At 40.2% G+C, this 17,566-nt stretch overlaps 1 protein-coding gene across 1 annotated transcript in view; it reads right to left on the bottom strand.

Moving 5' to 3' along the window:
- TNNI3K (TNNI3 interacting kinase) overlaps positions 1-17,566 on the bottom strand; it is a 308,489-nt gene that overhangs the window by 269,936 nt on the left and 20,987 nt on the right. The window lies entirely within an intron of this gene.

The raw sequence follows: 17,566 nt of genomic DNA, 5'->3' as shown, positions 1-17,566 counted from the left end.
CAGAGGTCCTCCCTGAGGAGCGAGGGGTTCCAGCCCCACACCAGCCCACCCAGCTAATGGTTCCAGTGGCAGGAAGAGAAGAACCCATAACTTCTATCTGTAATAAACAGTAGGAATTGTGGCTGAGTAGGAGGGCAGCTGGACTCCTAGGCATTCCTCTTAAAAGGCCCACACAGGGACTTACTCAGACTCAGTCACTCTGAGTTCCAGTGCTAGAGGCACCAGGAGCACCTGGGGAGGAGCTGAGTTGTCTGGCATTGGGGCAATAGAAGGAGGGGCAGCTTTCTCTCAGACAGAAGTGCTGGCAGATACCATTGTTTCTTTGTTGAGCCCTCCCCCTGCAGAGCCTGCAGGTGAGTGCCATATCTGAGTCTCCATCAAGCTGACTGACACTGTTTGCCCAGGCCTGATATTCCACTAACACTTTCACCATTTCCACAATGAGGCTCTTTTGCTTTCTTATCATTTGTGTGTTCACTGGAGTAGCACTTTTAATTTCCTTCAAGAACTTTTCCTTTCCACTCACAACTTGGCTAACTGCTGGCACAAGAGGCCTAACTTTTGCCCTATCTTAACTTTCAACGTGCATCCTTCACTAAATTTAATCATATCCAGTTTTTTTATTAAAAGTGAAAAACGTGCAATGCTTGCTTCACTTAGAAGCCATTTGAGAGTTATGACTTGGCCTAATTTCAATATTGTTTTTGTCTCAGGGAATAGGGAGACCTGAGGAGAGGGAGGAAGTAGTGAGCAGTCAGTTAGTAGAGCAGTCAGAACAAACACAACCTTTAGTGATTAAGTTCACTGTCTTACGCAGATAGGCACAGCTCATTCCCCAAAGCAATGACCATAATAATATCAAAGATCACTGATTACAAATCATCATAGCAAATATAATAAAAATGAAAAAGTTTGAAATATTTCATAATTACCAAAATGTGACACAGAGACATGAAGTGAGCAAATCCTATTGGGAAAATGGTGCCCATGGACGTGTTAGATGAAGGGTTGTCACAAACCTTCAATTTGTAAAAAACACAGAATATGCAAAGCAATATAAAGCAAAGCGCATTGAAATGAGGTTTGCCAGTTTCCAAATCTTCCACTCTGCACATCTACTCTACCAGGAAAGTTAAATAAAGATTTCATCTTCTTTTACTATTCCATCAGCTCCTTCTGCTCAGTCTATAGACATTTGTTTTCTCTATTAAAAAACAAAAACAACAAATTTTTTTTTTTTATTTTTTAATTTATTTATTTTTTTTACTGAAGCCAAGGTAATTTTATCTCTATCTTTTCCTTTGTTTTCTGGGAAAAGTTATTGATATTCACTACTGACAACTCTGATCTCATTTCTTTAGTAATCCCTAGCTACGTAGACCCAAATCTTGCATAAATCCCGACTGAGTTCACCATACTCCTTACTCATTGCACTTTGCTTTTTCTCAGACTACTCCCTTCTCTTGCCCTCTATAATCAAGAGAAATAACCATTCCTGTTTCTTCCACTTGCAACATTAGGACCTCATCACTGTTCTGAATCCATCTCCTCAGCTTCAAGAGGTAACTTTTGGATTACCAAATGAAATATCAATAATCTCCCTCATCTCTGTAGTCATATCATCTTCTTAAAATCCCTCTTAATTTTGGTTTCATAAAGCCATATATTCCTGATTTCCTTCTCTTTGCCTCTTCATTGTCACTGTCTCCAAAAAGTTAGTGATTTAGGAGTTTAGTCCTTTCTCATTCTATATTCCATCTTTGGTAATTCTTACAAAAATCTGATAACTTTATCTATCTAATAATAGAGGAATATGCAAATTATCCAGGATGCTGTAATGTCACCACCAAACAGCAGGGACCTGAGGCTGCATGATGTCTGGCCAGGGCCAGGGACCTCAGGCTGCGCCTCCCATCCCACGGGGCATGACAGGGAACCTCAGGTTGTGCCCCCTGCCACAGTGCTGAGCTGGGGGACCTCAGGCTATGCCCCCTGCCCAGCAGGGCTTGATGAGGAACCTCAGGCTGCACCCCCCGCCCAGCAGGGCTTGGCGGGGGACCTAAGACTGTGCCCCCCACCCGGTGCCAGGCCGGAACTTGAGGCTGCGCCCCCCTCTTGGAAGGGCTTGACAGGGTGGGACCAGCTGGGTCTGTGTCTCACCCAATGGGGGTGGGCCAGCCAAGTCTAGGTCACCTGCATTTTCAAAGCACATGCAGGTGGTGGGCAGGAACTTGACTCTAGGTCCTGTGGCATGCCCCAGACTCTGACAGGAGGGAGATTTTCATATACATTTTACTAATTTTCTTTCATCTCTGACACTTTTATTATAGAGAAAGGGCAAATAGCAATCCTATCTAATAATAGACAAATATGCAAACTGACCATACCTCCGACACACCCAGAAGCCACGCCCACAAGCCACGCCCACCACACAATCAGAAAGAGTATGCAAATTAACCCAAACCAAGATGGCTACAGCTACAGAGAGCAAGGTTTCCTAGGTAACAGAGGAAGCCAAGCTTTCTGCCAGCCATTGCAGGCCTAAGCCTCCACTCAAGCTACAAAGTTTCAATTATAGAAGGTAAACAAATTCAAACAAATGGCGGCAGAATGGAGCTTGAGAGGGCAGGCCAGGGTTGCCACCGGCAACAGGGGAAGCAAAGCTTTCCACACACCCTGGCGGGGCCCACCCACTTAAGGCAACAAAGTTTTAATTATAATCCCAACACAAATGGCTGGGGCCTCGGAGGGAGCCCCAGGCTTGACTCTGCTCCAGGCTACAAAGTTTCAGTTGTAGAAGGAAAATAAATTCCAGATACCAGGGCCTCTGCTTGGGTTGCCAGGGTGCGTGGCCCACCTGCAAACCACCACAGGCCCCTCGCTCAGGCCGCCCCCGCCCCAAGGGAACCCCACCTTGATCAGGGACACCCTTCAGGGCAAACCAGCTGGCCCCCACCCCTGTACCAGGCCTCTATCCTATCTAATAAAAGAGTAATATGCAGATTGAACATCACTGCAACACACAATATAGCTGCCCCCATGTGGTCAAAGATCCTGCCCCCATGTGGATACAAGATGGCCACCACAAGATGGCCAGCAGGAGAGGGCAGTTGGGAGGCACCCGGCCTGCAAAGGAGGGCAGTTGAGAGGGCCAGGCCTGCAAGGAAGGGCAGTTGGAGGTGATCAACCCTGCAGGAGAGGGCAGTTAGTGGTAACCAGGCCGGCAGAGGAGGGAAGTTGGGGCAAACAGGCTGGCAGGGGAGTGGTTAGGGGGTGATCAGGCTGGCAGGCAGAAGTGGTTAGGGCAATCAGGAAGGCAGGCAGGCAAGCAGTTGGGAGCCAGCAGTCCTGGATTGCGAGCGGGATGTCCGACTGCCCGTTTAGGCCAGATCCTGGGATCTGGCCTAAACGGGCAGTCGGACATCCCTTGAGGGGTCCCAGATTGGAGAGGGTACAGGCTGGGCTGAGGGACAACCACCCTCTGTGCACGAATTTCGTGCACCGGGCCTCTAGTATTAAAATATTTCCTTTAATTAATTCCCATTTAATGTGCATGAATTTCATGCACTGGGCCACTAGTCTTTAATAAGTTCATATCTCATGTATCCTGCCTACCAATGGCATCTCAAATTAGAAATTCAAAACTGCTTTTGTGAATCCCATTCATCACTTTCTCAGGGTGATCTGTCATCTCTTGGTATTCCTTATTTATATTTATGGCACTTTCTTATTCTAAATGACCCTGAGCCCCTTCAACTCAATCAATTTTAGCTATTGCTGGTTTTAACTCAATAATACTTATCACATTTCTTCTCCTTATTTCTATTATCACCCTCCATTTTATATAGCCCTCTAACGAGTCTCCTTGAGTAAGCCTTTTCTCATTGTAGTCCTTCCTCTAGATAAGTGTTCTTTCACACAGCTTTGATTTCATCATTCTCCTTTTCAATAAACTTTTTAGACCCTCAACAAATATTTATGGAGACTATGTGGTGTGTGAAACATTGCTCTGAGTAGTGGAGACACTGCAGTGAGTTGAGTACTACAGTTAAATCCCTGCTTTCATGGAGCTTATATTTTTACTGTGTGTAAGTGATGTACCAATGGCTATGAGATAAAACAGGCAAGTGATAAAAGTAGGCTACTTTAATTTGAGTAGTCAGGAAAAGCTTCATTGAAGGAAGAAATCCAAACCACAATTTCAGCAATGGGCATTCAAGGAAGGGAGTAGTGTAAAAATCCTAAAATGGAGATAAGCTTAGTGCATTTGAAAGTCAGTGTTGAGTAGAAGATTAAAAGGGGGGAGGGGAGAGGAGTAATGTTCAAGATGAAATCAAAGACATCTGCTCTTGTAGGCTCTCACCGGCCATTGTATTAGGTGTTCAGATTTTTTCCAAGTGCAATAGATAGCTTGGGAATGACATGATATTGAGTTAGAGAAGACTAAAAAATAGTAGTTTTTGAGGTAGATATAAATGTTTTGTTTTTTACAAGTTTGAGATAATTACAATGCAGGTTTAAGTTTGTACATACTAGAATAAGTCTCCCCTAGTTAGAATTCCAGCTCTGCTAATGACTATGCAAACTGGGGTGAGTTATAGAACCTTTTTACACTAATATCTTTGGTTATTAAAAAGGGAACAAAACTGTTTCAACCTAAAGTGATACACATATAAATTGTTTATCCACAAGTAATGTGACAATACATATAAAGCACTTAAAAGATACCTGCCAAACAATATTCAGTGAAACTCATTACCATTGGTCATAGAAGTCTGGGACTCAGGGAAACTTCCAAGTTAGTGATTTGACTCCATCATTTAGCTCTTCTTTCTCCTTTCTTTTTACGCCTCCCCACCCCTCCATTACTTCACTTCCTCTACTTCATTAGTTATCCATTGAAATCACTGAATGCATAAAACAGAGGAAAACTCTGAACCAGTACTGGAAATTAGAAAATGTTGACTAGTTCTCCTTCCTCCAGAAAAAAATTCATAGGAGTTAACTCTAACCTCAATAATAACCTTTAATTTTGAATGGTGAGGGCTAAAGATATGAGCAGTCTCTGAGATAAATGGGAAGAGACATTACCTTAAAACATTTTTCCCGGCAGATGAGCAGGCATTTAAATGCAGGAAAGTGGAGAAGGTATTTTTAAGCATAGAATTGTGTGGGGTGTTTTTTTAAATAGAGGAAAATGTGATAAATTTGAGCAAATGAAAGTATTAAAAACACACAATATAAGATAAATGACAAATTAGAGAAATAGTCACAATACATAAAACAGACAAATGGTTTGTATATTTAATGTATGAAGAACTCTTATAAATCAGTAGAAAGATAGATACTCTTTAATTTAACAAATATTTATTAATGAATGTATACCTTATGGTAAGCACTGTGCTAAACTAAATTAAAATAAATTGTATGTAAATTATGAAGCATATGACATATTTATCTATCAGACAGATTCTAGTAAACACACATTCATCTTTTCTTCCACTATCTTTGTATTTTCTCCTTATTTAGCCAAAATCTGTAGAATTAAAATAATGTGTGTTATGATTCCTTTAGTATGGTCAAATGGTGAGGTCAAGAGTTAGAAGTACTAAATTATGCTTTCATATCTTGGTTGGATTTCTCAGGTTGACCTCTGATTGATCTAAACAATATTTCACTAAATACTATAAAAATAAAACTTTTGTCTTACCAAGCCATGCTAAAGAGAATATAATAAAACAATCATTGCTACTTACAAATTGTTCATTAAGATGTAAAATGCTTTATCCACATCACATTTTTCAAACTCCACAACTTACCCATAAGATAAATATTACAGTTGACTCTTGAACAACATGGTTTGAACTGCAGGAGTCCACTTAATGTGGATTTTTTTTCTTCAACAAATGCAGTTGGCCCTTCAGATTCACAGAGTTCCACATCCTCAGATTCAACCAGAAAACAGTATTTTTGTATTCCAAATCATGGTTTCACAAGAGAGATCCCCAATCAAAAATGCTGTTTTCAATCTGTACTTGCTTGCGTTTGTGGATGAAATGGGCCAACTGCAGTAAAGCTTTTGGTGTATCAAAGTCATATGCAAACTTTCAACTGCCTTGCTGCCCCTAACCTCATGTTATATAAGGTCCAATTGTATGATGTCTATGTTATAGCTATTGATAGTTTGGATCAAAGAATTTAAATTACTTGTAGAAACCTAAATATTTTGTAAGTGTTGGAGCTAGATACAAAGTCAGGTCTGTTTGACTTCAAAGTCCATGCTTCATTTTTTACTTTCCACAGTGCTTTAGCTGATCTTTCCACATGAATCTCTTGAACTCCCAAGTCCCTTTAAGAACTTACAAGAACTCAACTGACATAGCATAGCACAGCATAAAATATTTTTCTTTAATGTACATTTAAATTGAAATTGAACTTGGATTTAAACTTAGGTCTTTTGACTTTGAATCCTATGCTTTTCTCAGTATGACATGTTAGCCTCAACTCCCAATGACTCCTCTACTCCCAATATTTTGCCTTTCATGTGAAAGCCCTAACTCATTGTTTTTTTACCTTTAAAAGGGGGAATCTAATACCTGCTGTATAGAACTATAAGAAGGGTCAAATGGCATTATTTATGTGAAAATGTTGTAAACTCAATCAAGATCCTTATGAGTATAGGTTTATATATTTACTAGAGGCCCGGTGCACAAAATTCATGCATGGGGGGGGGTGGTCCCCCTCAGCCCAGCCTGCACCCTCTCCAATCCGGGACCCCTCAGGGGATGTCTGACCGGCAGTTGGACATCCCTCTCACAATCCTGACCACTGGCTCCTAATTGCTCACCTGCCTGCTTGCCTGCTTGCCCCTAACTGCCTCCCCCTGCCAGCCTGATCACCCCTCATTGCCTCTGTGTGCCGGCCTGATAACCCCTAACTGCCCTCCCTGCCGACTTGGTTGGCCCTAACTGCTCCCTGCTACCGGCCTGGTCGCCCCCAACTACCCCCCCCCCACTGGCCTGGTTGCCCCACCCAGCCTGCTGTTCAGTCGTTTGGTCTTCCCTCACTAACCCACCTGCCAACCTGGTCACCCCACCCAGCCTGCTTGTTCAGTCGTTTGGTCATCCCTCAGGCCAGCTCTGGGTGGCTGGGCAGCTGCCATCCTAGGCTTGCCTGTGCCTCGGGCTGGCCCTGGGCAGCTGGGGGGCTGAGGGGACTGGGCGCCACCATCTTGTGGCTATGGGCACTGCCATCTTTGATGGTGTGGCAGTCAATTAGCATATTCCCTCCTTATTGTCTGTGGGTACTGCCATCTTTGTGAGGGCATAATGGTCAATTAGCATATTCCCTCTTTATTAGCTAGGATAGTAAATGCATTACCCCCAAGACTGACCTAACTCTATTAAAATATTCATCTTATGTCTCAGTCCCCAAAGATGTTTAATCATGAAATAATTTATTTTTTAATCTATAATATCTCAGAGTTGAGCTATATTGTTTCCTGAAATATTCTAACCACCTCTAATATTCTGATGTTCCCTGAAGTGTCACATTAAGCTCCATGGCAGAGTTGAACTTGGTTGGGAAAGAAGATTGAGTTTCCACATGTAAAAATAGAGATATACAAAGAAATATTTTAATAATGTGCTTTTCTAAGTAGTTTTCTTCATTGATCCAATTTACCCACTACAGTTATTGTCAAAGCCTGTTTGTGTTTATAAGAGGAAAAGTAAGAAAAGCAGTTTTGTAGTCAAGAGAATATTAAGGTCTCTTCTAGGACAAGGGAGCATGCAGAGCTTCAGTATGAAATGTATTTAGTCCCAGGCATTGAATTTTAATGGACTAGACCTGCCTCATGCGTCATAGACATTTCCAATGAAAGGATCCATTAATCAGTATAAAAATAACTGTTCATGAAGTTCACACCTACATATGCCTCTTGTTGAAGTAATTCTGCATTTATCTTCACAAAAGATATCAATTATTAAAGGTTTTAGTGTGATGGAGATACTTGACTTTGCTTGAAAGTTTGAAGAAGTGCTGACACTTTTTCCAGGTTAAAGCCTCTAAATTTGCTTTTGACCTATTTCTTCTTATCACCGCCACTGAACCTTCACTTTCTACTTTCCAGTTTCCTGTAGTCACTTTCTTCTGGTGGGATGCTTCCAACTGGCCTTTGAATATACTTGTCCTCTCATTCAATAATACAGTGATGATGTAACAGGGAGGGGCTAAATCAGAATCTCAGGAGTTTGGCAGAATGCAAACACATGCTGCTTGAAAAGCAAATTGAATAATATGATTTCTTTAATTTGTTTTCCCTTCTTGTTTCTTTATTTTAAAATTTTATTTATTTTATTTATCCAAAGAGGTGAGACCAAAAAGACTGAAAAACACTGTTGTAAAAAAGTTTCTGTGACCCTGCCATTCCTTGAGATAATGACTAATCCAATGGGGTGGTGAGGGCCTGGGAGGTGCGGGGGAGGACAGGAGCAGGCTGGAAGAGGTTAATGGGGGGAAAAGGAGGACCTATGTAATACTTTCAAAACAATAAATATTTTTAAAAAGATAATGACCAATCTTTTGCCTTTTGGAAGAGAAATCAATACTCATAGCCACCATTTCCCTAACTCCATTTATTGTTAATCCATTTTATGCTTTCTTTCTTTTTTTTTAACTATACTTTTAGAATGATAAGCATTTAGATTTAATCTCTGACTTCAGTAGTGTGTATAATTTCTATGAGAGAGTACAAACAGGGGAACAGATGTATACTTCCCTGCATAGTATTTTATGACTAAAATTTTGAATTAATAGCCAATATTTAAATATCAAGAAACTTAATATAATTTCTGATTCTCTGAAGTTTTTGGCAACACTGGGCTTACATTCCTACATGGCAATGATTAGCTGGACCTGAATACTGACTGCTCTCTTTACATGGGGTATAAATTACATAACTTGCATAGTCTCCACCACTTCCTGCATCTCAAAAATATTGAGTCTAAGTGTTAATTCCTACTTAACTTTGACATATCATCTAACATGTGCATTCATTTACATTACCTGCATCATTCCTGAAGGCATGGAAGACTGTGACCCCTAACCTAGGAAAAGATGTAGAGAAGTAACCAGGTAATAAAGTCTAGACTCATTCACAGTATTCTAAGGCAAGTACAGGGTGCAAAGAGAATACAATGGATGAGCACCTAACCGAGACTTGGGTCAGGGAAGGTTCCTCAGGAAACAGTGGTGTCTAATATAAGAATTGAAGGATAAGTTAACATCTGTAGTTATCATCCTATTAACTGTTTATTGAGACCATGTTAATTTAGAAAGATATTATAAAATATGTAGTTATTAAAAAGAAATGGGAGCATAAAGAAATCCATCTTAACAATGCTCTGATTTGTGGGTATAAATGTTCTCTAGTTCCTTAAAGTGAGGATTAAGTATTAAATGATATTTATTTATTTATTTTAAATATATTTTTATTGATTTCAGAGAGGGAGGGAGAGGGAGAGAGAGAGGGAAACATCAATGATGAGAGAGAATCATTGATAGGGTGCCTCCTGCACGCCCCCTGCTGCAGACCTAGCCCACGACTCGGGCACATGCCCTTGACCAGAATCAAACCTGGGACCCTTCAGTCCACAGGCCAATGCTATATCCACTGAGCCAAACCAGATAGGTATTAAATGGTATTTAAAAGTTGCAATCAACTGGGAGATTTAGTTAAGTATGCAAAAAGTGAGATTCCTTTTTTATTCTTCAGAATTTTGTTTTTTTCCTTGAGAACTTTCTTATTATTATCTTAACAAATTCCCACTTGGGGGAAATGCAATCTTTAATCAAGAAACTATCTGTTCAAATAGAAAGGCAACTTGAATTTTAAAAATATCAATTTGTTTTATCTTCTAAATTAGTCGTTCTCGTTCAGGAATCCTACCTTCCTCCCCCCCCTCCCAACCCTCCACCAGGAGCAATGTCTGGAGATACTTTTGATGTTAACAGCTGGAATGGGAGAAATGGCTACTGGCTTTTAGACAAGAGAGGCCAGGCAGAAATGCTGATAAGCATCTTACAATCTCAGGACAGCCCCCACAACAAGAAATAATCCAATCCAAAATGCCAGTCATGTCAAGACAGAGAAATCTTGATCTAAAGATGGAGGATTCAGAAACTATGAAAAATGTGCTTTGGGTCCTGGATTTTAGGATAGTTGAAATAAAAATCTCAACTTTGCAATCAAATACATGTACTAAGAAAGAAAAAAAAAAAAAAAATATATATATATATATAAATATATAAATATATATATATATATATCAGGAAAGCAAATACAACAGTTTCCAGGCTATGAATCACCATGAATAAAATACAGTTTTCTGATAGACATGGTTAAGTAGGATCTAGGTCTATGAGTCAGACAGGCATGGGTTTGAATTTAAAATTTTCCCCTTCTGCTCAGCCAACATGGCTCTGTGGCTGATTGTTGATCTATGAACCAGGAGGTCATGGTTCCATTCCAGGTTGGGGTACATACCTGAGTTGAGGGAATGGTCCCCAGTTTGGGGCATACAGGAGGTAGCCAGTCAATGATTCTCTCTTATCATTGATGTTTCTATCTCTCTCTCCCTCTCCCTTCCTCTCTGAAATCAATAAAAACATATATTTTTTTAAATTTCCCCCTTCCATGTCTTTTCCCTTTGTGATAACATAGAAAATAACTTCTGAAAAATGGGAATATCTTGCTAGCTATCTGTAGGGTGGAATCAATGATCATTCAGCATTTGCTTTTATCATATGAAATGTTAAAAAAAGAGTTAACTAATCAAAATGCTACTTTTCATTCACTAAATAATTTTATTAAGTAGTTTGTGTATTAAAGTAGAAGTATGTGTGAGGTCAAATGAGATGTTCTAATATGCTTTTGTTCATTAACAGTCTTACTTAAGATCCTTGAAACTATAAATCTCATTTTCCCACACAAAGTCTTGTGTTTCGTTTTAAGAGTACTGTACAATTCAGATACCATCTAAAGAAATAGGCTCTAGCCCGCCCAGTGTGGCTCAGTAGTTGAGCATTGACCTATGAACCAGGAGGTCATGGTTCGATTCCAGGTCAGGGCACATGCCCGGGTTGCAGGCTCGATCCCCAGTAGTGGGCATGCAGGAGGCAGCCGATCAATGATTCTCTTTCATCATTGATGTTTCTTTCTCTCTCTCCCTCTCCCTTCCTCTCTGAAATCAATAAAAAATATATTAAAAATAAATAAATAAATAAATATGTCCCAAAGTAGGTTGCAACATGACAGAAATCATGCAAAACAGTTTATTAGGGTACAAAAAATATAAATTTGACTTAACTTTATATAAAAAGGTAATAAAATTTTACTAATATTCAACATGAAGATTTGTATTGGTAGTCTCAGTTCATATGTCAGTTAGTCATATATGTAATAAATAAATATTTAGAATTCCAAATGAAATGAGACCCTCATTCTTTTTTCAGCATTTAGTACAAGAGGATGCATTATGTGAGCCAAAATAAGTGGGTTTATAAATATTACCATCTACTTTTAACTGAGTTGACCCTTAAAATGGCAGATTATTATTTTTAATGTATGCCTGTCCATTTATTTATTTTAAATCCTCACCTGAGGACATGCTTACAGAGAAGAAGGAGGAAAGAGGAAAGGGAGAGAAAGAAACATTGATCAGTTGCCTTCCATATGTGCCCTGACTGGGAATCGAACTGGCAACATTTTGGTGCACAGGATGATGCTCAACCAACTGAGCCACTCCAGCTGGGCGAATGTAGACTATTCTTAAAATATTCCTATGAAGAAATCACAGACCAAATATATATTATGAATGTAGGAAGAATAGGAAAATGCCTACCAAAAACAAAACAAATAAAAACTCAAAACCCATTAAAGAAAGATGACATGATAAAGATTTCTTGCAACATATAATGCCTAACATGAAATACAAATTAATAGATATATAAAGAAACAAAAAATGTAGTATATACTTAAGATAAAAATTATTTAATAAGAACAAACACTGAGGCAATCCAGATGTTAGAAAAAAAAACAAAACATTTAAAATAGCCATTAATGCTAGGTTCAAAAATTTTAAAGTAAAATCTGAAAAAATAAAGAAAAATATGAGTAATCATAGCAGAGAAATTACAATGATATTTTAACACTAAGTAAAAATACTAGGCCCTGACCGGTTTGGCTCAGTGGATAGAGTGTCCTACTGTGGACTAAAGGTTCCCAGGTTCAATTCTGGTCAAGGACATGTACCTTGGTTGCGGGTACATCCCCAGTAGTGGGTGTGCAGGAGGCAGCTGATCGATGTTTCTCTCTCATCGATGTTTCTAACTCTCTGTCCCTCTCCCTTCTTCTCTGTAAAAAAATCAATAAAAAATATATTTTAAAAAAAGTAAAAATACTAGAACTGGAAAGTATAACATCTGAAATGAATAATTCTTAGTAGTTAGCATCCAATGGAAGGTTACAGAGAAATTGTTTCTGAACTTGAATTCAAATAAATAAAAATAATCAAATTTTGAGAACAGTAAGAATGTAGAAGAAAATAAACAGACACATGGTAACCTGTGGAAGATTAACAAATAGTCAAATATACACATTTTAAAAAATAATGGTAAAAATTTCAGAATTTGATAAAAACGAAAACTTACAGACTTAAGAAGCTCAATGAACTTCAAAATGAATTGTACAAAGAAAACCATAAATAGGATTATTATAACCATTCTGCTGAAATCCAAGGATATTTTCTCTTCTCTTATTTTCTTTAAAAGACATGAGTGTTTAACACAAAAATTTTAACAATATATTGGAGTTGATAACATGTATAGATGTAATGTACCTGGCCACACTAGCATAAAGAATGGAAATAAAGTGGAACTGTACTATTGAAAGATTTTTGTATTTAAAGTGAAGTAGGCCAGTATTAACAGACAGTGCTTATGATATATTGAGAATACAAACTGTAATCACAAGAGCATCAGTTAAAAATGCATATGACTTCATTTGTAAAAATGCATAAATACATAGTCATTACTTTATAATGCATAAAACTTTTGCTCTTTAAATGACACTGTTAAGAAAATGAAAAGGCAAACCATAGAGCGGGGAAAACTTTGCATAATGTACATCTAACAAAGGATCAACATCCCAAAAATATAAAGGTCGCCTACAATTCAAAAAAACAATAAATCAAATTTTAAAATGGGAAAAAAATATTTGAATATACAATACACCTAAAAAACTTGGTGAAAAATAAGCACATGAAAATCCACTCAACCACATTAATCATTAGGGTAATGCAAATTAATCATAATGAGATCCTAATATGCATCAAATGAAATGGCTAAAATAAAAAAATATTGACCATACGAAGTATTGATAAAGATGTGGAACTAGAATTCTCATATGTTGCTGATGAGAATGGAAAATGATAAAGCCAGTTTGATAGAAAGTTTGCCATGTTCTTATAAAATTAAACATGCACTTATGATATGACCCACCATTTCCACTCCTAGGTACTGCCCAATAGGAATAAAAACATTTGTTCAAATGAAGATTTGCAAATGAATGCTAATAGCAGTGTTATTTATAATACTGAAAGTCTGGTAATAACTCCTGTATCTATCAACAGGTGAATGATTAAACAAATTATGGAATATCCATATAAGAGACTGCAACTTTGCAATAAAAGAAATAAATTACTGAATGCACAACAATATCATTAGAATAAGTGGGAGAAACCATATATATATATATATATAAAACCCTATGCAAATAGACTGAACGGCAGAACAACCAAACAACTGGTTGCACTGACGTGCGCTGACCACCAGGGGCTGTGTGCGGCACATGGCAGGCATCAGCAAGCAGGTGGCAGAGCGTGGAACAGGGCGGGTGTTGGTCGCAGTGGGATGGTGGAACAGGTGAGCAGGAGTGGCGCCAGTCACTGTCATCAGGGCGAGCCTCTGGTGGTTACTGAAAATTCTTTGCTCCCGTGCACCGCAGTCCTGCCCGCTCGCATCCACTGCCGTCGCTGGAGCTGCCACTCACACCCACTGCCAGCGCCCAGCACTGATGCTGATCACTCGGAGCCGTCAGTAGGTGCGAGCAGTGGCTGCCAACCCCGATCTCCCCTAAGGGCTACTTCACCTCACCCTGCTCCTGAGGAGTGATCAGGGCAGCAACCGCTGCTCGCAACTACTGCTGGCACTGGCCACAATTGCTCTGCACTGTGAGCTGGTGCAAGTGGGTGTGAGCAGGACTGGTGCCATCAGCACATGGGAGCAGCGTTGGCAGGAGCAGGGCTGCCAGCAGTCAGGGGACCAGGTGTCATGCAGGAGGGGCTAGGCGGGGGTGCGAAGAATGTGCTGAGACCTGCCCCTGTGCCCACTGCAGTCTCGCGGCCCACAGTTCCTTTCAAGGTGCATTAATTCGTGCACTGGCCCCTAGTCTACACTAATAAAAGAGAAATATGCAAATTGACCCTACCTTCGTGATGCCCACCAGCCAATCAGGAGTGCATATGCAAATTAACCCAACAAATATGGCAGGTTAATTTGCATACACAGGCACCGAGCGGCCAGGCACGGGGCATTCCACACTGCCCCAGCTGCTCCAGACCTCTGGGCAGCGTGGGAAGGTGGAAAGGTGGCTTTGGGCCCAGGGCAAAGGTAGAAAGGCGGCTCCGGCCACAGCGAAGGTGATGCCGGCTGCCAGGGAAGGAAGGCCCATTCTTGCATGAATCTTCATGCATCAGGCCTCTAGTCTTTATAATAAAAGCCTAAGTGACCTTTATGGAATGACCAGAATGACCAGTCACTATGATGCGCACTGACCACCAGTCCCGCTCACACCCACTTGCACCAGCTCACAGTGCAGCTCATGGCACCAGTCCCACTCACACCCACTTGTACCAGCTCACAGTGCAGAGCAATTGTGGCCAGTGCCAGCAGTAGGTGCAAGCAGCAGCTGCTGCCCTGATCACCCCTCAGGAGAAGGGTGAGGTGAAGTAGCCCTTAGGAGCAATCGGGGTCGGCAGCCACCGCTCGCACCCGCTGACGGCGCCAAGTGATCAGCATCAGTGCCGAGTGCCAGCAGTGGGTGCGAGTGGTGACTCCAGAGGCGGCAGGAGCTACCCCCTGGTGGTCAGTGCACTCCCACAGGGCGAGCACCACTCAGCCAGAAGCTGGACTCATGGCTGGCGAGTGCAGCAGCAGTGGCAGGAGCCTCTCCTGCCTCCACAGAAGTGCTAAGGAATAGTGAGCTGAGCAGTAAGGAGCAGCAAGCAGGTGGGAAATAAGTAGCGAGAGGTCCCAGACTGCAAAAGGGCACAGGCTAGCTGAGGGACCGCCCCCACAGTGCACGAATTTCATGCACCGGGCCTCTAGTCTAAATATATAAAACCCTAAGTGACCGGTTGACTGTTTGACCAGTCAACCCTTTGACCAGTTGCTATGATGTGCACTGATACCAGGGGGCAGACACTCAATGCAGGAGCTGCCCCCTGGTGGTCAGTGCACTCCCATAGTGGGAGCACCGCTCAGCTGACCAACGGGTGCCAGACGCTGGGCTCAATGCTGGCAAGCAAAGCAGCTGTGGCAGGAGCCTCTCCCACCTCTATAGCAGCGCTACCGAACGGACGCGGCAGGGATGAGATGAGCAGGAGTGGCGCAGTGCTTGGCCTGGGTTTGGGCTCCTTCCCGGCCACCTGCTGATTCATGCACTATTACATCCCTCGGGGGATTTCAGACTGCCGGTTTTGACCCAATCCTGGATTGCACGAGGGCGCAGGCCAGGCTGAGGGACCCCAATGGTGCACAAATTCGTGCACCGGGCCTCTAGTATATAAAATAAAACATACTAATGGATTGCATTTATATAAAATTCCAGAAAGGGGAAATTATAGTGTTAAAAAATACATCCGAGGTTTCTGGAGACCAGATGAGATGAAGAAAGAAACTGACTACAAAAGGTTATGAAGGAACCTTTGTGAACGATATCATCATTGTGATGCTGGTACATGACTATATTTTTAAAAGTATACTTAAAATTGTAAATTTTATTGTGCATACATTATACCTCAATAAATCTAATCTCTATTAAAAATTAAAACAAAACAAAGTATAAGGGCTAACCATCCATATGACAAAATTTAAACAACTGCTCCATTCTTACTATTAATGATGCCCCCACTGATAGAAAAAAACAATACCCAGTCCTGAGGTAGGCCCAATATGCCAGGGTGTGTAATTGAAAGAGCTGCTGATACATCAAATAAAAATATGCAAAACTTACATTATTCATTTTGTGAATGTTAAGAACAAAATAAAGTTTAATTACAATGTTTATGATAATCCGAAGTAATACATAAAAATAACTATTTTGTATATATAAAAAATATTAAGATCAAGAAAAGCAAGAAGAAACAAGGTAATTCCTTCAGATTAAAGGAGAGTGCAGAGATAAGAAAACTAAAAATGCTTACTTCTGGACTGAATTCTAAACTAGAAAAAATAAAAAGCTATAAATGACACCATTGGGACTACTGGCCAAATTTGAATTTGGACTATAGGTTAGATAATAGCAGTGTTAAATTTTCTGATTTTTATAATTACATTGTGATTATGTTGGTGAATTTCCTTTTTCTCAGGAAATAAAGATCAAAGTTTTAGTAATAATGAGGCAATGTTGCCTTCAATTTACTTTCAAAGGTTTCAAGAAAAAAAATAATAATGAAGATGAGACAAACTATAAACATTTAGTAAATCTGGATAATGTGTAAATAGGAGTTTCTTGTACTAGTCTGGCAACTTAAAAAATAAACTTAATAAAATAAACATTTATTAAAATATATGGGGGAAAGGAACTGGAACCCAAAATGAATTATATACATATTACAGTAGTTAAGAAAGGGATAATTAGAACTAAATTTAGTACAATAGGAGTGTGAATGGCTATTTTACATTGTTTCTGTATTTAATGGTAAATTAAATTTGTTTTTACCTTCATTAAGGAATAAGTAGAATAATCAATCATTCATCCTATCATGGCCTTTTAATAATTATTGACTACCTTATATCCTAAGATTATAAATTTGTTTGAAATTTCTACAAAAAAAAGTTTTAGTCCTTATATTCTTCTGTAAAATATAAGAAAACAGTAGAAACAGCAAAAGGAACTCTAAAAATTGAATTTTCGAATTAATAAACAGAGGTGGGAGAAATAAATATCCTATCTAATAAAAGAGTAATATGCAAATTGACTGTTACTCCAAGACACAAGATGGCTGCCCCCATGTGGTCAAAGATGGCTGCCCCCATGTGGACACAAGATGGCCACTACAAGATGGCCTGCAGTGGAGGACAGTTGGTGGGACCCAGGCCTGCAGGGGAGGGCAGTTGGGGGCAACCAGGCCTGAGGGGAGGACAGTTAGGGGTGACCAGACTAGCAGGGGAAGGCAGTTAGGGGTGACCAGGCCGGCAGGGAGGGCAGTTAGGGGCAATTGGG

Source organism: Eptesicus fuscus, chromosome 9 (genome assembly GCF_027574615.1).
Source record: "Eptesicus fuscus isolate TK198812 chromosome 9, DD_ASM_mEF_20220401, whole genome shotgun sequence".
In the NCBI taxonomy this organism is placed as follows: domain Eukaryota; kingdom Metazoa; phylum Chordata; class Mammalia; order Chiroptera; family Vespertilionidae; genus Eptesicus; species Eptesicus fuscus.
The sequence above is the reverse complement of the archived record's forward strand: the minus strand, read 5'-3'. Positions and strand labels throughout refer to the sequence as shown.